Source organism: Lissotriton vulgaris, chromosome 2_1 (assembly GCF_964263255.1).
Source record: "Lissotriton vulgaris chromosome 2_1, aLisVul1.2, whole genome shotgun sequence".
In the NCBI taxonomy this organism is placed as follows: domain Eukaryota; kingdom Metazoa; phylum Chordata; class Amphibia; order Caudata; family Salamandridae; genus Lissotriton; species Lissotriton vulgaris.
The window spans coordinates 904,962,614-904,982,735 of record NC_141687.1 but is presented as its reverse complement, the minus strand read 5'-3'; the positions used below and the strand labels follow the sequence as shown (position 1 = coordinate 904,982,735).

The 20,122-nt window shown below is 46.2% G+C and overlaps 1 long non-coding RNA gene across 1 annotated transcript in view; it reads right to left on the bottom strand.

Annotated features, from left to right (window-relative positions):
- LOC147731389 (uncharacterized) overlaps positions 1-17,970 on the bottom strand; it is a 59,005-nt gene extending 41,035 nt beyond the window's left edge. Inside the window, exon 1 of the long non-coding RNA XR_015308630.1 lies at positions 17,830-17,970. This is a non-coding gene — a long non-coding RNA (uncharacterized LOC147731389). The remainder of the gene's footprint in view (positions 1-17,829) is intronic.
- Between the last annotated feature and the right edge of the window lie 2,152 nt (positions 17,971-20,122).

Sequence of the window (20,122 nt, the reverse complement as noted above, 5' to 3'; positions counted from 1 at the left end):
CCTGACGGAAATGCTGTCCACAGGGGATTGCGGTCCTGTATCGACCAACAGGAGTATTCTGAGAGCCGGTCGGAACTGAGTCTGAATGACCAGACGGTTTACATTCCGACCGCCGACATCGTAATTGGTCGGAAAGCCTCCGATGCGATCGGAGAGAATCCTACAAGCTGTCGAAGGCTTTCTGACTGCCATCGTAATCGGCCACTATGTGTATTACATTTTCTTTGCAATTGCAATGTGATAGATAATGTGTACATGGAGATTGATATATGAAAAATATGTATGGATTCCATTTTTGAAGAGCTTGATTGATGAAGCATTTCTTATGGCAGACTATGGTATGCCTCTAGTTATGCACATTATGTAATGTTTCTTCACAGCCATCTAGGGACAGTATAGGACAAAAAAAGTGGAACGAGTTAACAACATGTTTAAGTGGAAAGAGCCAAGAGAGAGAGGCCTAGTCTTGGTATCTCTTTACCAAGATTGTATCCTCATGAGGAACAGAGATTGTACAGCCAGCCCCTGGATAAGGGGGCAGATCTTCTGTTTGGCACAGCGCCTCTCTTTATGTCCCTGTATTACGTAAATTCAATTAATTTAACTCAATATTTCTCCGAGTTCGAGCTTCATTTTCACAAAACTGAAAGTTTTTCTATTTTTGGTTCTGGTATGTTCTGTCACAAATATTGCACTAACTTTGAGAAATATTGGGTTAAATGAATTAACTTTACACACTGAAGGCACATAAAAACGTTGACTATGCTCTGTGATGAGCCAGTGAATACCATAATAATGTGACCAATGGGGCTGATTCTGTAAAGTGGGTAAGGGTTGTGGCACATGACAAGGCTTAGTAGCTGGGGCACATCTGACAACAAGCGCCACATATCATGCTCCGTCCAGAGTGATGACACTTGCTCCATCCAGTCCACTCTATTCCCTCTCTTGTTGGCACATCCAGTCCTCAAGAGCCCATAGAAGCTTTTTTATCAAGCACACAAAAGGTGATGAGAGGATTACTTACAATAAGCCTAACCATTGGCAATCGATCAGAATAGTATTCCAATGCATCAGTCTTTTGCCCACCTTGCCACCTCAGTTTGAACGCAGCCATATTCAAATTTGACTTGACCCAGCTCCAGTAGGAACAGTCCAGCCGAACTCTCAGGCCAGGTTCTTCCATGAACTGGAACCCAGACAAACCAAGACTTATTTCACTCTGATTGGGGATTTTCAGTTGGATGTAACTTGGTTCCAGTGGCATAGCAGGCACGGGACCTATGCCTGGGCATTTCCTGGCCACTTTGGGGATTACATCAAACACAAAGGGGATAGGAGGAATACTTGCAAAAAGTCTAACCACTGGCAATCACTCAGGGTAGTTTCCAGCCCATTGTTTTTCCAACCATACCACCTCTGTTTGGACCTAGCCATATGCAAATCATTCGTAATCCTGCTCCAATAGGATCAGTCCAGCCCGAACTGCCAAGCCAGGTCCTCCCAGAGCAGGAACCTGAGCAACAAAAGATTATTTTCACCCTGATTGGGGCTCTTCAGTCAGGTGTAGCTTGGTTCCAGTGGCACAGTGAACATGGGCCCACATCATCTGATCTAATGATGGGTGAGGCAACTGCTGCTAGTTCTGCCAAGGCTAGCAGAAGATTTTCGATTGTATATCCAGGTAGGAGGATCTGTTGCAGGACAGCAACAGTACCTAACTAGCACCTGCACTCATTCTGAGGGGGCAGAAATAGATATTGTAGAAACCCGTCAAACTCACAGTTAAGTATATTTATTGACACAAGGGAAAACCAATTACAGAAAACAGACTTTAAGGAATACAGTGATACAAGAGTTTGAGTAGAAAAGCACAATCATGATCTATCCACTCGTATGGCCTTCCCACACAAAAACAATCTTGCATGCAACACAGGGACCCTGGCACCACAGGGCAAGGGTGCCTAAGTTGGCGCTAGGCCGCCAAAACAGCACCAGCGCAGGGACAAGGACAGGAATGCCCTGCATTCTTTTAAATATGGTGCATTCCTGCCCTTTCCCTGTGATGCAGCACAGCAAGGTGACGCTTGCCCGCGCCATATCCTCATAAATATGCCCCTAAGCATCAATGACTTCAGGGAGAGACCAAAGGCCCTTTTCTACACCCACTATCCACAAACAGAGTTGTGACATGTTACTTTAGAGCAGTGTTGTCTCACTGGATAGAAACCCCAGCACCCCCCTTTTTCACCCAAGGCACTAGTGGTGTACTGGCCGGCCCTATAGACATGGCTCCTACCTTATGCATAGGCACTTCCAAAGGATTCTGCCCCTTCCATCAAAGGGTTTTACACCAACATCTGGAGTATGATAAACATAAACACATGCAAAGGGCGCCAAATAATTATATGGAATCTAATTGTTTTGATATGAAAGCGATGAAGAAATAAATTGAGCGTCTGATGCTCTGAGAGGATTTATTGATGGCTGTGAGCCCGTTTTCGGGGAATTGTCCCCAGATTGGGCTACGGGCGGTCCTAAGTTTCACAGCCAAATGGTGATAGGCCACGGGCCTGATCTGGAAAGGGGTCACAGTCTGGTTCAGGCTTGGCATTTGAGAGCGGTTATTCCAGCCAGAGAACGCTTCCTTGTTGCGCACACGGGACAAGGCCTGGGATAATGAAACACGAGCCTCTGGCAGCTGTTCGTGGGGCACTGTGTGAGACGTCACTGGAGTTGCAGTTCATGGCAGGGGGGGAGGGGGGAGCATTGAGTAGCTTGGGGTATCGCCCTGCAGTGGAGAAGTGACAGGTGGCTGCAATACAAACAAAACTGTCCTCCTCCACATACAAACAAGCATTTCCAAAGCAATAGGTCTCACATTTGCGAGTGTTTTATTGGCATTGAAAATGACAATGCCTTTTATTTATGTGTTTTTAAAAGGAACAAATATATAAAAGGTCTGTGGTATTTAATGCCAAGAGCTCAAACTCTCACAAATATGAGACCACTATAATGGTGTCCACGCTTTTTTTTTTAGACTCTGCTTGCATATTCAGGTTACTGTGAGCAGCATCTAAACAAAGGAGCGCAACCAACAGTCAGTCAGTCAAAATTTCTTTATTCGATTAATTAAAATCATAAAAGAAGAATGAGCAATACACGGTAACATTTCATCATGACACATAGTAATACATATCGAAGAATTTATAAAAAACCCTAAAAACACATTATACAAGAATACAATTTTACCATAATCTTACAAAATGTAAAAATCAATAAAATATAGAAGGTAATCGTTAATCAGGGACAGAGTGCCTAGTGCTAAAACGATGCTTATTTATACGTGCACCTGCAACCAAAAAACTAGCAACATGAAATGCCACTTTTAAATTGGGTAAAAGTTGCAGGAATAGCATAGCTGGTTTTACCTGTATAAAACCCATATTGCACAGTATAGGCAACAAGAATTTTTTTCTACTCTCTTTGTAATGACCACAGAACAGGATAAAATGCGTCGTGTTTTGAATAGAAAAATGGTCACAATCACAAGGATCAGCATTTTCAGGTCTAGACCACTTTTTAAAATTGCCCAAAATAAAAGGAATTAAATCAAGGCGAAATCTTGTTAGGAGGAAACGATGGTATGGTTTGTGTACCGAAAAAAGATATGATTCCATACCTACAACAGTTATTATCGTACAATATTTCCTAACCGTGTGTTTGTTCAACTCTGTGGCTTCCCTCTCCAGGACATAGTACTCAGTCAAAAGATTTTTGACTGTCTTTACGTCTTCTAGATTTATCAAATGTGGAGAGGAAAAAAGTTCAGATCGGCCAACTAGAGTTAACTGCATCTTGACATATTTTAACCAAGGGATGTTATAAACATTGTCCAGGGCTAAACAATCTTTAAGAATATGATGGTTTAGAGTGAGCTCCTGATTGAGCCACACTTTCAACCAACCAATGACTGGGGCTGCCTTCAAAATATCGGTAATGTAGCCCAGGCCGAGCTCTGTGTGTGTTATATATGTAGAAATTGACTGGGGGACAGAAAGCAGGGTTCTCAGGAATTTATTTTCTACTTTCTGAATTTTATCATACTCATGATTTGTGTACCCCCAGATGACAGAGCCGTATTGGGCAACCGATAAACATTTGGATTTATAGACCTTTATAATGCTTTCCATGGGGCGAGCACCAAGCTTTTTAGCAAAGCCAAGCAGCCCAGCAGCCGCTCTTGCTACTGCGTTGCTTTTGGCCAAAAGCTGGGGGCCCCACTTGCCTTTTTCGTCAAAGATCACGCCTAGGTAGGGAAAAGATGGGACTCTCCTAACCTCCTTCCCTGAACAAAAGAAAGTTTTAGTCTTTCTTTTCCTGCCTGCGGCTCCTGCTATCACTACGTGGATTTTTCTACATTAGTTTTCATGTCCAATGAGGACATGAAATCCCCAAAAGCGGAGAGTAGTTTGTTCAGTGCCACTCCAGAGCGTGCTAAAAGGACGGCGTCGTCCGCGTACAGGAGGACAGGTATCTTTATTTCTCCTGCACGCGGAATATCCGTGTGGGACGCAGCCAAAACTGCCTCAAGACCATTTATGTAAAGTGTAAAGAGAAGGGGTGCAAGGATACATCCCTGCCTAACCCCTCTCCCTGATTCGAAGTGGCAGGTACATCTTCCTTCCCTGGTCACTCTGACCGACGTCTTGAGGTCTCTATGTAATTCTGCCAAGTATCCCACCAGTGGGGCATCAAAGCCCATGGCCAAAAGGACCCCCCACAGCTTAGCCCTGTTGACCAGGTCAAAAGCTGAGGAGAGGTCCATAAAGGCCATGTACAGAGAGCCCCCCTTGGCAGCCACATATTTACTTATGATCAGTTCTAAATTCAAACACTGATCTAAAGTTCCCCTTTTAGCTCTGAAGCCATATTGTGCATTCGATAAAATGCCCTTTCCTTCTAAGAGCTGAGTCAGTCTTCCTAAGAGGACTCTTCCCAAAATCTTGACACTCGAATCGATTAGGGAGATTGACCTATAACAGGCTGGGTCTGTTCTTTGTCCCTTTTTAAAAATAGGTATAATGGTAGACTTCGACCAGCTAATAGGAAAAACTAAATCTCTTGTGGCATTAAAAATGTTGGTAAGAATTTTGGTGCTTAATTCAGGGGCACTCTTAAAAAAGTCAGCGGGAACCCCGTCGGGGCCCGGAGCCTTTTGAGAATGTGTGTCGCTGATAGCTTTTTTTACCTCTTCTATGCTAAAAGGGGAAATGGGAGGGGCTGCTTGTGTGGATAATAATCCACAGCCTGAGATATTATCAGGACAACTGTAGATATTACTGAAGTGTGTGACCCACTGATCATCCGGTATGGTGCAATCTGCTCTCTGTTTATCTAGATCGACAAAAAAGGGATGATTTATTATCGCCCAAAATTTTGAGCTATCTCTCTGTATGTCGGGCGACAGCAAGTCGTTCCAGGCCTCAAGTTTAATCTCTGATTTTCTCTTTCTGATAGCGTCATTATAGTTTTTCCTTAGCAGCGCTATCTGTGGTTTATCTCTTGGCTCAGCTTTTAAAGCCTTTAGGAGAGTTGAGTGGGCCTTTGAACAGTCTGTGTTAAACCATTTTTTGCCTCTACATGTCCGGGCCTTATTCCTTACAGTCAGATCCAGATCAACCTGGGTACAGATAGTGTTAAATGCCTCTATCAAGATAATAGATGGATTTTTATTATCCAGGCAGATTGCAACCTCACTCTCAACTTTGGACAGAGTGTCCTGTATGAAGGTGATCGGGGTAACTTGATCCCACTTCAGCCTACGGTTCTGATCTCCCAGGACTAAGTTAGTCGCGCATAAGGCTGCAGCCTCTCTCTTTCCAAAAACACCCTGAGATAAAATCTCTAAAGTTACTGGGTTGTGATCACTAAAGACTGAGGTTACTACCTTATAGGTTGAAACCTCAGACAAAATACTAGACGACAAAAAGATATAATCTACTATTGTGCCAGAGTTGTTACCCACAAATGTCGGTAACCTCAAGTCACTGTTGCTACTAGAAAATTCATAAAGATTAAAAGTTGCCAAGAGTGATTCCAATGCCTCCCCACGCGATGAGTGTTCAAAGTGCGGAATACAGAGATAAGGGGGAAAATCTTCATATTCCTCACGGCAATCCATGTCGCATGGGTGGATGTTATAATCTCCCATGAGAATCACATCAAAGCCGTGGGCACTATTCTCGCTGTGGGTAGACAAGAAATCCTCTAAGGTTACCAAATGCTCGTTGAGCAATTGACTGACAGGAGAATTATAAAAATTAACTAATAAAATGGGCTGTGAGTTAAATGTAGTTAATTCAACCGCTAGTATGTTTGTTGAGTTAGAGTTAATTTGTCTTGGCTTTCCCTGAACATTCAAGGAAATATATATAGCCAAGCCTCCCTTTGCCCTTCCAGATGTGCTAGAAACAGCAGGTACAGAGAACTGGGAAAAGCCGTCTAGAGCAAATCCGTCGGACGTCTCCCAAGTCTCCTGAAATACAAGAATGTCATATGATCTAACCATTTCCAGCCAGTTCTTATTACTAATTTTGGAACTAATACCAGCGACATTCCAGCTCAAGATACTACACACCCTGTTACTGTTAATTTTTAGATCTGAAAGTACATGGACAGAAAATGAAGTAGGTAAAAAACCCTCATTGTTGGTATCTTCTATAGGAGCGAGTCAGTCATTCTGGTCCATGAAGGACAATGGGGCATAGCGATTAAATAACTGAAGAGGTTCAACAAAAGAGTTATGCTGTGGTAAAAGGGGATGTTGAGCTACAGAGTTATGCCTTATATCCTGCCCCCGTCTGGGGTTAAAATCCCAGGGTCTATCCCACCCCAAAGCTGGAGTCCTTGGATACGTGACATTTTGTTGCTCCCCATAAAAAAACTTCAAAGTTAGAGGAACAACAGTGCCTTTTCTGCGTTGGGGGGGGAATAGATTGGCCAGTATGTCAGGAAGAACATCTTGATTCGAGAGGGTCACTGCCACACAGTCCCCCTTAAACTTTTTCGGGCGGTTTCCCAGCCAAGGGACCCTGGTCGCAGACTTAATGACATTTGCCAGATGATGTTTCCCCCCTGGGGCTAACCGCATGTTGTTGGTTAGCCAGTGCAGAGCCTTGCTTGTAAGGGAGGTAGGGCTTTCAACTGTTCCCCCTTCCAAGAGGGGTACGTTTGCAAGCACCAGGACCACTGGAGTGGCCTCAACTAAAAATTGGAAGGGGACCGTAGTATGGGTAGTTGCTGGGGGTGGTCCGGCAGAAGGGAGATCATCTGTTGGAATGGTAACTAAAAGAGGGCCCTCTGTGGTGGAAGACAAAGGTATTAAAGGCTGGGGCAATACATTGTCAACAGGTAACTGAGTCCCTTCCTTATCACAAAAGACTTTGTTAATCACATCTCCCCCTATGTTATTGGGCAGATTAGTGACTATCTTGGTGATATTTTCCACCCCATCTGCTACCTTAGTACTTAAACCACCCAACCTCTTAACCTCTGCATGCAATTTGTCTAATTTAGATATTAAGGGTTTAACAATGGCATTGATTTTTTGTTCAAGAAAGTCAGAGATCCTTTCGTAAAAAGCATCCTCGGAGATATGACTCTGATTGTCCTCCACGACGTTTACTTGTTTGATCTTTGGAGTGGTGACCCTTTTCTTTCTTGCCCCTATACGCGGGCCACTCAACTTTGGAGGATTCTTGGTGCATAAGCGTCTTGGCCTTGTTACACGCCCTTTTGGTGTCATCTCCTTGGGTGCAGCTTGTGCGTGTCTCTCTTGGTCAGAGTCAGTGTCAATATCAATACCACCCTCGGCCTGTATGTTAGAGGTCTCAATAGCCATAACTGCATTATCCGGTGCACTACTTAAATCTAGGAGAATGGGGCCGCCAGTTACATTCTCCTGACTAGTTTCCTGTAGAATAGTGTCATCAATCATAGTGGAAGCAGTAGGTGACAAACAGCGAAGGTCTGGGGATTGACTTAACCCAAGAGAGTCTCTCCTTTGCATATTGATTTTCCTAACTGTCTGGACGAGATAATTATCAAGGGTGTTCTGTGGGGCTTCCTTCGTTTTCGCGGGCATACTTTCCAATGTACTCACAGGCAACGTTGTTAAAACTTTAGATACTTAATTTATATATTTTATTCAACAATATAGCTTACTTGAGTGTAAGTCCTGTAGAGTTTCTGGCCCTGCCCTGCCTCCTCGTGCCGATGAGGGCCGTAGAGGGCCCGCCCTTTGCCCGGGCTTCGCCCGGCTAGTCCCGAGCGCGTCCCGCGATGCGCGGGTCCGGTGTGGATTATATGCACCTGGTCTGCTGGGCGTGGCGGGTGGTTAACGCAACGCCCCACTGCCTTGTGGGCGGCGTAGTCCTGTGCCGGCTTGACCCCTTGATGTTTCCTGGAGCAAGCGTTTCCCGCGGTGCGGGAAACGCGAGGAGTGGGTTAAAAGGTCCGTAGGGCAGGGAGTTCTCCGTTCAGCTCCTGCCACTCACTGCTGTCTCCCAAACTCGTCCGCACTCCGAAAGGACAAATGTTTCCCCAACCAACAGTAAAGTGAAAGTGCGTATGGCGCTTTCACCCAAAGTCGAAAAAAATGATATTCAAAAGGTTCTGTAGCATGACTGCTAAAGCGAAAGCGGCCAACGCTGGTAATTAAATAATGAAATAAGAGCAGCTGATAAAGTGAAAAGCGGGCTGTGCTGGGTATTATTAAATCATTAAATAGGCGCAGCAGCTAAATTGAAAGCAGACAGCACCGTGTAATAAATCATTAAATAAGCACGGCGACTATAAAGCGGACCGCAATGTAATTTGAATAAAAATACATTACTATTAAACTAAAAGCGGGCAGGTGCTGCAATGTCGTGGGTAGAATTGGGGAAAAGCATTAAAGAAAATAGTGCTCACCAACTTATAAAGCAGACCGTGTAACAACCGAAGTAAAAGGGCCTGTCCTCATGGGAGGTTACAAATGAAGACAAGGCGATACCAAGGAGGGACTAACAAGCCTATGTACGAATCAGAAGCCAGCATTTATGAAGGGCAATCACATAAGCCAATGACAAATATGGGCGGAGAGTGGGCGGGGCTTAACTGCATACTCCAATACAGCATTTCGCAGAGCAGCGCATGCACTGCCCAGGCTCGACCTAAAAACTGCCCATGGGGAATATTACACATTGTGTGTATATTCTAAACAGAATTGTTATCACAGAATCGGATTCGGATTGCTTCTTTGCCACTTCTGTGAAGTAGTATCTTCATGGAAACATTCTCTCCCTAACCTGCATGTTGGTTTGCTCTCAACTATGTGGGAGAAGCCAGTAAGTACAGCAGTTCTCTTTCATGGGAAACAGTGACCTGTGGCTTTGGGGTTCCTTCAGGTTACTTTGTGTGGTAACTTTGTTTCCTCATTTCATTAGGGATCACCTTCACTGTGAGCTTGGCCACAAGCTAATTTTCTCATATTTTCAGTCAATCAATCAGGGAATTATAAGCGCACTACTCACCCATGAGGGTCTCAAGGCGCTAAGGGGGGATGGGGGGTTCTGCAGATCTGTTTAGTCGAAGCGTCAGGTCTTGAGGGTCTTCCTGAAGGTGTTCATGGAGGGGGCGCGTCAGGTGTCTGCCGGTAGCTCGTTCCAGTTCTTGGCTGTAATGTGAGAGAAGGTTCTTCTGCCTGCTCTGGCTCTGTGGATGCGGGGGGTTCAGCCACTGCAAGGTTTTAAGCGTTTACATTTTTTGTGACCTTTAGTTTAGTTTTCTTTTTGTCCAGAGGATGTCGCTTTTTCTCTGGAGCCTTGAATGACTTCAAGACTAGAGTGACCTTCTCAGCTTTCTGATACTAAACAAATGGAGGGTACTCGGTGCTTTATTTCTAAAAGAATACGTGTCGGTACCCAAAGTTGAGTGCATTAGCTCACAGTGGGTGCTACTGAATGTAAGAGGGCTTTACACCAAGGCTGCGTAGTTTGAATTCCACCTCATGCCTTTTTCATCAACCACAAGGTACCTCCTGTCCTGTTCTTTTTATCCATGCTGTCTTTCTTGTCACTGTTTTCCTGTCTTTCTCTTTGTTCTTCTTTCCCCTTTTGTATTCTGTCTCTTGTACTGCGTTAAAATATGATGAGGAAATATAAGTGGCGATCCCCATAAATGACTGCGGTGGGGCCCTGCCTACAACCATTGGTTCAAATTAGGCACTGGGTACACTGCTTCCTTAAACAACTAATCTGAAAGTGACAACATTAGTTAATTTTGGGGTAGAATTGTTACAAGGCCAGCTCTTAGTCAGCTACAGTAGGAGTTTTCAGGTGTCCACCTATTCCAAAAGATGTAGTGAGCACTCTGACCCCAGTAATACTTTTACAGGAGCCAAAACAGTAATACTTTTGTTATCGCAATTTGTAATGTTATGAAAGAGAATGTCGTGACATATAAAACATGTTATAAACGTGCATCTGAAAAGTGCATGCAACAAACAGGGTATAGTATATAAAATGCATTAAATCCTATAAAAGTCTTTAGAACAATGCAAGCAAAATGCAGATATTCTGCAAGTCTCGTAGTAAAACATTAACTTTCAGTCCCATTAAAGAAGGCATGCTGCTGTTGTTACTGATTACTGGAATTGTCAAATGCCGGATCTATTTCTAGCACATCTTATTTGGAGAAATAGCAGGCACGGATGGATGAACTTTTGTGAACCGATGCCGCCGAGGTGCTGTTGTTTGAATAAAACTATTAGATTGACTTGTGAGCTGCAATTCTTTGACAAAGCTTTATCCGTTGTGAGAGAAAGTTAACTGATTACAGCCTAGCAGAAACACAGCCCACCACTGATCCGGCTCACTGTTCCATCCCTTCTCTTTAGAAAGGACCTGAAAACTTAACTTTTTCGGGAGCTCCTCACTGGCCCCTGATAACTTGACTCCTGGCTCCTTGTCCCTTCAGTGCCAAGCCCTGGAGAGGACGCCCCCGCCCACCTCTCAGCGCCTTGAGACCCTACGGGTATGTAGCGCGCTCTATAAGTGTGATTGATTGATTGATTGATTGTCCACCGCCTCGTTTCAGTAAAAGATCTCCAAATTCAATTCAATAAATTTATATAGCGCTCTACATACCCAGAGGGTCTCAATGCGCTTGAAGAAGGGTGGGGAATTACATGTCGAATATCCAGGTTTTAAGTTGCTTTCTGAATGCTAGGTGGTTCTGAGTGAGGCAAAGGTGAATGGGAAGTGAGTTCCAGGTTTTAGCCGCCAGGTAGGAGAAGGATCTTCCTCCCATGGTGGTTTTGTTGATGCGAGGTACAGCAGCGAGGGCTTGGTTGGAAGAGCGTAGCTGGTGGGAGGGGGTATAGAAGGAAAGTCGTGTGTTGAGGCATTCGGGTCCAAGTTCGTAAAGTGCTTTGTGTGCGTGGGTTAGGAGGCGGAATGTTATACTCTTATTGACGGGGAGCCAGTGGAGTTTTTTTAGGTGACCAGAAATGTGGTCTTTACGCGGGATGTCTAGTATGAGTCTGGCTGATGCGTTCTGGATGTGTTGGAGTTTTTTCTGAAGTTATGCGGTGGTACCGGCGTATAGGGTGTTTCCGTAGTCCAGGCGGCTTGTAACCAGTGCGTGGGTGACCGATTTTCTAGTTTCGGTGGGGATCCAGCGAAATGTTTTTTTGAGCATGCGAAGAATGTTGAAGCAAGATGATAAAACGGCGTTGACTTGTCTGGTCATCGAGAGTGAGGAGTCCAGGATGACGCCCAGGTTCCGTGCGTGGTCCGTCGGGATGGGTGCTTTTCCAAGGGCCTCTGGCCACCAGGAGTCGTCCCAGGCGGAGGGGGAGGCACCTAAGATAAGGACTTCTGTTTTGTCTGAATTCAGTTTCAGACGGCTGTGCTTCATCCACTCAGCTACTTCTTTCATTCCTTCATGTAGGTTGGTTTTGGCGGTCTTAGGGTCTTTGGTGAGTGAGAGGATCAGTTGAGTGTCATCAGCGTAGGAGATGATGTTGAGGTTGTGTTGGCGTGCGATGGCCGCGAGGGGGCTCATGTATATGTTGAAGAGGGTGGGGCTGAGTGAAGATCCTTGTGGCACGCCGCAAATGACTACAGTGGCCTCTGACTTGAATGGTGGTAGGCGGACTCTCTGAGTTCTTCCGGTAAGGAAAGAGGTGATCCATTCCAGTGCTTTTCCTTGGATTCCGATGTTGTTGAGGCGTTGTAACAGGGTGCTATGACAGACTGTGTCGAAGGCTGCGGAGAGGTCGAGGAGGATGAGGGCGACTGTGTCTCCATTGTCCAGTAGAGTTCGAATGTCGTCTGTTGCTGCGATGAGTGCGGTCTCAAAGCTGTGTTTGGCTCGGAAGCCGGACTGTGAGGAGTCGAGGGATTTGTTGGTTTCGAGGAAGGCGGCGAGCTGGTTGTTGACAGCTTTCTCGATGACTTTGGCCGGGAATGGGAGGAGCGAGATGGGGCGGTAGTTTTTGAGTTCGGTGGGGTCAGCTGTGGGTTTCTTCAGGAGGGCGCTGACTTCGGCGTGTTTCCAGCTTTTCGGGAATGTGGCGGAGTTGAGGGAGCAGTTGATGATGTCTCGGAGGTGTGGTGCTATGATGGAGTCTGCTTTGTTGATGATGTGGTGAGGGTCTGTTGGAGATCCTGAGTGGATGGAGTTCATCAGGCGGATGGTGTCCTCAGTGGAGATAGGGTTCCAGTCATTAAGGATGTTCAAGGGGGGTGAAGGTACGGCAGAAGGTTGGGTGGGTTGGTCTCCGGGTTGGTTGTCGAAGCTGTTGTGGATGTCTGCGATTTTGTCGTGGAAGAACGAAGCTAGGGAGTCGCAAAGGGTTTGAGAGGGAGTGATGTCGTTGGAGTTGGCAGTAGAGTTGGTAAACTCTTTGATGATGTTGAATAATTCCTTGCTGTTGTGGGCGTTGTTGTCTAGTCGGTCTTTGAATGCGGCTTTCTTGGCAGTCCGGATCAGTTGGTGGTGTATGCGGGTGGCGTTTTTGAAAGCGTCCCTGGTGCTAGTGTTTGGGTCTTTTTTCCAGGCCTTCTCAAGGGAGCAACAGAGTTTCTTGGATCTCTTAAGATCATCGTTGAACCAGGGGGCGTTTTTGCTGCCTAGTTTGATTTGATGTTTTTTCAGAGGTGCTAGGTTGTCGGCGCTGTTGGTTAGCCATTGAGTGAGGTTAATGGTTGCTTGGTTGGGGTTCGAAGAGTGGGCAGGGGGGTTTTGAAGAAGCGATGAGGAGATCTGGTCAAAGGTGATTTTGTTCCAGTTTCTTCGCAGAGTAGGTTGAGGATGGTTGTGGGTTGTGGTCTTTTTGTAGACAAAGTGAACGCAGCTGTGGTCCGTCCAATGGAGAACTGTGGTGTGACTGAAGGAGATATGTTTGCTGGAGGTGAAGATAGGGTCGAGTGTGTGACCTGCGTAGTGAGTGGGGGTATTAACAAGTTTTTTGAGTCTGAGGTTGGCGAGATTGTCCAGAAGGGTGGTGGCGTCGCTGTTGTTGCTCTTTTCCAGGTGGAAATTGAGGTCTCCCAATAGAATGTAGTCCTCGGAGGGGAGGGCGTGTGGGGTGATAATGTCAGTGATGTCTTCATTGAATTGTGCACGGGGTCCTGGTGGCCTGTAGAGGAGGGTGCCTCTGAGTGTGGTCTTGGGGTCGGTGTGGATCTGGAAGTGAAGGTGTTCGGCGCTAGCGAGGTTGACGTCTGAGCTGGTTGAGATGCGGATGGAGTTCTTATGGACGATAGCAATGCCTCCTCCTGTTTGGTAGGTGCGGTCTTTTCGGATGATCTTGTAGCCTTCCGGGATGGCAATGGTGATGTCTGGGGCTGAGGAGGTGTTCATCCATGTTTCTGTTAGGAACGCGACGTCCGGAGAGAAGGTGTCTAGTAGATTCCAAAGGTCGATGGCGTGTCTGTGGACCGAGCGTGTGTTGAGCAGGATGCATTTTAGGTGGTTGGTGTCAGATCTCTGTTTGGTGTTAGTGGATGAGGAGTTGGTCTTGGTGCCGTCATACTTGCAGGAGTTGCATGTGAAGGGTCCATGGGTGTGTCCAGGAGCGGCTTAGGCGCAGTTGGGGAGTCGACCGGGGTTTAGGGCTAAGAGGGTGGAGGCGTCGTATGTAATGCTGGTGGGGTGGGTGGGACGGGGGCCAGGGGGTCTGGCGCTGGGCGCGGTCCAGGTGCGGACGGGCGTAGACGGGCTTACCTTTGGCGCACCTTCGGTGCGCATGGGGCGCGAACGCTGCGGGTAAACGCTGCGCGGGAAAGCCTCTGTCATATATGGATGGTGGAGGGGGCGGGGGCGAGGGAGGATCAATCTGGGAGGCGGGGCGGGGTGGGGAGGCTGGCTGCAGGCACAACAAACAAAATGGCAACGATACCCCTAGTGAAACTGGCCGAGATTGGGGCACAGAGGTGGAATGTGCTAACGTCTCGGTGCAATCAGGCCAAATTAAATAAGTTGCGTTCCCAAAAGCAGACACATCCTAAACATGCAAGTTGTGCAAAGCGATCTCGGAATACAGTACAAAGCGCTACAATATCTAGGCACAAAGCAGGCAATGGGGGGAGCGCTACGATACCAGAGGCAGTCAGTAATCAGGCAGGCAGTGTGAGCAGCAATGCGGGGCGAGCAGGGAGCGACCGCTTCTCACGGTGCAGCGAGAGAGGTCACAGCGCTATTTCCGGCGAAGCAGGGCTTTAAAGTCCGTGGGAGGGAGGATCAATCTGGGAGGCGGGGGCGGGGTGGGGAGGCTGGCTGCAGGCACAACAAACAAAATGGCAACGATACCCCTAGTGAAACTGGCCGAGATTGGGGCACAAAGGTGGAATGTGCTAACGTCTCGGTGCAATCAGGCCAAATTAAATAAGTTGCGTTCCCACGTTCCCAAAAGCAGACACACCCTAAACATGCAAGTTGTGCAAAGCGATCTCGGAATACAGTACAAAGCGCTACAATATCTAGGCACAAAGCAGGCAATGGGGGGAGCGCTACGATACCAGAGGCAGTCAGTAATCAGGCAGGCAGTGTGAGCAGCAATGCGGGGCGAGCAGGGAGCGATCGCTTCTCACGGTGCAGCGAGAGAAGGGGTGCCAAGTTAACCAGGTGAATGCCTCTTGTCGATGTTATGGTATGTTACGTTATGTTATGTAATTAATATTGGCTTAAGATTTTACAGATGGTAATCTAGACAAAAAAACACATGTTATGGACTTAAACTAAACAGTTATCAGAGTTTCAAACGAGGGGTGGTTAACAGAACAGGTGGAATACCATAATGGCAACATCTTTGTATGGGCTACAACTAGAAAGGGCAAGACTTGGAACACTCAATTTTAGACAGGAGGGAACAAGTAAAAAGTGAGCTTCGATAAAGCGTAAAGAGCGAAACATGTATTGCCCTCACTATGGTGAATATGATTGACTTCATCAGTATACATACAGCCAATAAGGGCAGTGCCCTCACTTTTTGTATGTTCAGCATCAGTACCTACACAACCAATCATGACAGCGTACTTTGTCTTCTAGATTTGTCATCAGTGCATATGCAACCAATCAGGACAGAGCTCTCATTCCTCTTCTGTCATCATCAATATATACAAACAACCAATCAGGGCAAGGTTTTCAGTTTTCTTGCTTCAACTTTATATATGTACAACCAATCATCGCAGTGCCCCGGGCCTTCTAGGGCCAATTCCAGGTTGTGGCTACACTAATCTTTAGGAATGTAAAAGTATATTGCTGGTGCACATAGCAACTGGCATTGTGTTCCTGCATGAATGAAAGGCCAACGCATACGTACCACTTTATTGGTACGGTTTGCAGTGATACCTACACCTAAAAGTGAAAACTCATTATTTTGTCCATCTCAGATGTATCCTTTATATCTATCGAATGCATGTTACAACATGCTATTTTTTACGGGTGCTAAAGCCTTCCCTTGTGAGATCCTTCAGTATTTCTACTAAACAGTTCAAACAAACTCAGTTCTGGGGCCATATCATGATGGGCTGCGCTAGCTCAGAGCAGAACCAAGCACATGTTTTTTATGCACCTGTGTATTCATTTAACCCAATAGTTTTCCTAGTTAATGCTTTATTTTAGAGAGCACAGCTCAGGACCAGAATGAATGAGGCAAACCCTGGGGCACTGTTTCCGAGCTGTGCTGTCTGAAATTAAGCCTTAACTTGGAGAAATATCGAGTTATATGAGTTCAATTTACACACTGAAGACGCATAAAAATAGGCACCCGTCTCTGCGCTGGACCCACCTTAGTGCAGACTATGAAAACTCTTTCACTTCTAGGCTATTTGCTGGTGTCCTCCCCTATGCAGACCCCACTCGCTGAATGCTTGAGCAAAGGTATAGAAACCACTGTGGGAAGGCAGACCTCTAAATTATGCCATTTGTCAATATATGTCATATAAAACAGGCCCTCCGCCTCTAATATCTAACATCTGTTCTGCTCCCATTGGTAGAGAAGAGCCCCTGTGCACCCTTCTCCTGCAAACCTTCTCTGCTAACTTTAACCTTGGCAAGAATCACACCTCCGCAGGCCAAGAATCCAGCCAAGCTTGTGCAAAGGGATATTTTCAGACCTATCCAACATGTCGGATCACAGCCAATCATTATTGAAGAAGTAAAAGAAACAAAGGGGCAGATGTACAAGCCCCTTGCGCCACTTTTGCGTCACTTTTAACATGGGAAAAGGGACGCAAAAGTGGTGCAAGGGGCTTGTAAATCTGCCCCAAAGCAGCCACAGTAAAAAAAAAGAAAAAACCTAACCAAGCGCCAGTTTGGCACAGGTGTTGCCTATGTTTGGCAGATGACCCGAGCCTATTTTAAAGGAGAATCAAATACATACTTCGGGAAGGATAATAATAATACCTTCTTTGAGACACCCCAATGCATTTTTGGGGGAGTATCAGATGCTCGTTTTGGCATCTGAAATATCCATTGTCATTTAAGGTGGACAGCTGTTGCTCTCGCATTTGCGTGCTTCCTCTTTTAGAACACAGGCTTGGTATTATGATAGTGTTTCCTCAGTGTAGAGATTTGTTTTTTGTGGAGTGCGGGAAGAGGAGTTCTTCTTCGTCGTCTGTTTCATCCTATCCCTTAACTTGGAATAAATGGGCACAAAGATGTAGGGCCCGATTCACAAAGGTAAACTTACACTTTTGTATAAGTTTACTACTTTTTGGTATTCACAAAGCTAAACTTAGACCAAAGGTCTAACTTTACTACTTTTCGGCATTCACAAAGGTAAGTTACTACTAGTAAAGTTAGACTTTTGATCCAAGTTTACCTTTGTGAATACCAAAAAGTTGTAAACTTACACAAACGTGCAAATTTACCTTTGTGAATTTGGCCTGTACATTTTTAGGTCTCGCAGACGTAAAAAGCAGGCGTAAGCCTGCTGTCTGCAAGACATCTTTTGTTGGCGTTTTAGAAGGAATCTGAGACGGAGCTCACGCACGAGCGTCGCCGTCTCAGATTCCTCCGCGAGGGCGCGCACGGCACCACACACACGCATGCGCATACACAGACTCAATCACACACAGTCACGCATGCGCTCACACATTCCCACACGCACACACTCACCCCCCACCCCCTCAGGCATACACACAGGCAGGCAGGCACGCACGCGCACACACACACACACGCACCCCCCTCCCCCACCACCACCACCACTCCTCACGGGGCTCACACACACGCACGCGCGCGCACACACACATTAACACATATCCCCCCTCCACTCACCGTGCTCGAGTCGCCTCGCTGAATCGCCTCGCTGAGCTCCTTTTCTCCACACGCGGGGCACTTCTGTGGTTCTTCACGCTACCTCGGCGCTCTCCCTCCATGATGGGAGCCCGCATCAACGCGCAACACCGGCCTCTTCCGGCCGCGTCACAGGCCCCGCCCATGTCACGGGCAAGGATGCCTGACTTCCCTTTTTCTTAATTGGACTGGTGTGCACGGCGATTTGTCAATGTCGGGTCAGGACTCACAGCTCCCCTTGCCCGAGCGCCGTCCACTTAATCCCAGAAGAAAACAGATTAACATGCAAATCAGCGCGAGTAAACAAAGGGTTTAAAAAATCCGGACAGAGACATCGGCACCATCAACATAAGGCTGCCTCTGCGGGTTTGTGTTTCTAGCAAATTAGCGACAGTTCATTTGTCTCCGGCAGTGTTGTCACTTGACAGGGGTCTCAGAAGGCCACTGATTGCAGTTTGTCTGCTCTGCTGTTATCACTCAACCTTCCCGCCCCTCGGTCTGTACCAGTTATCTAATCTCCCATCTCTGCAGATAGGGTCACTTACTTTTCGAATAGGAGGGCGCCCCTTGTTCCCAGCAACTCTGGGAATGGAGTCTCCGCCAGGGCAGGTCTCGTAATGGAAAGTTAGATTAAGTCAACATATGCGGCTGCCAGACGTCCTGGCACACACAGAGATACAGTACTTAACTGAGTAGCCATCAAACACTTAATATGTGCGATGTGGTCTAAAGGCCGGAGCTGTCAACCAGGCTCGAGCCTCGGTGTCGGCTCAGCATTATGTAATTTTGGGCAAATCACTAAATCTCCCCGTGCCTACCAAAAATTAATGTGTCCTTGTGTAACGTAACTGGTGCTCATGTAAAGCGCTCCAGTACCTCCGGGTCGAGTTCGCCTTATATTAAAACTGCAAAAAAAGAAGTATATATTGGTTCAGTCCCGGCGCTGGCTCAACATCCTGTGATTCTGGGCAAATCACTTCATATCTCAGTGTTTAAAAAAAACATGAATCTGACCTCGTATAATGTAATCTGGTGCTCACGTAAAGCGCTCAAATGCCACAACGGCAAATAACATAATAAAATAAATACTCTTGGTTTCTTCCTATTGCTCCGGCGATAGGGAGGCCGTCCTGCAGAAACGTTCACATTTATATGTATGCAGCTTAGTAAATACTTGTTTACAACACATCAAATGCGCGTCTTTTGACATTTTGGGGAGGAGTTTTGATCTAAACCAAAGCAATATTCACGGTGCTAAACACGATTCTGTTTTTTATCAAGCAGGAACTTAAAACTTCCAAACTGTGATTGAATCTGACTCATCTTTTTAGTCCTGGAATGCAACTGACTCGTTCACCTAACTGCACAAAGCTTATTTGGACGTGTAGTTAACCTTTTTTCCCATTATAAGTAAGAGCTACCTCCTGTACTATGCTTAACGCTGTTCCCTGAGAGAACAAGACACGCTGAAAGCTGCGGCTTCCATCCTCCATCATCCTATGGTGCCATGTGACACCTCTACATTTCAGTTGCAACTTTAGAACAAAGTAAAAGAATGTATATCCTGAGATAACACATATTCAACATAGGTCTAAACATAAATTACAAGCTCACGTTTATTTCTACTACATCAGTTTTTTTTTTATTTGCAGATTTATATAGAGCAAACGTGGCCTGAAGGTATTGGAGCGCCTTACATGACCACCAGGTACATTACACAAGGACACATTCAATTGCGGTACTTTAAAAACTTGGCCCAGATCCAGATTTACAAAGCCCTTGCTTTGCCATTGGGTCCCGCAAGGTGGCGCAGTGCATGGCAAGGGCTTCAGTGAAATTTACTAAGCCACAAAGCCTCCTTGTATGACTCTGTGTGACTTAGCCAATCTAGAGTAAGGCAAGGCAACACAAGTAGCTTTCTTGTGTTACTCTACATTGGAAGGCGTGTTATGGGTGGAGTGTGGGTGGTCTCCAGCATCCTCCCATGGTTTTTTGGCACATTCCCAGATTTATTAAGAACAGGAAATCTGGGAATGCATCCACATGGTAAGCCTTCTGTGGGACTTGGCCCTTTTTGTTGACTAAAGATCCCTAAACTTTTTGCTTTTCCTCTAGACCTTTTTTAGGGCGAGCTGACGTAGCTTGCAATGCGAAGCATTGCAAGCTGTCAGCGAAGACAACTAATGTTGCCCGTATTTGGGAGAGTGGACACGAGAGGGGCACGAGCGCAGACGCGGATTTCACCTCGTGGGCGCGCACGTCGCCTTGCCCCTCT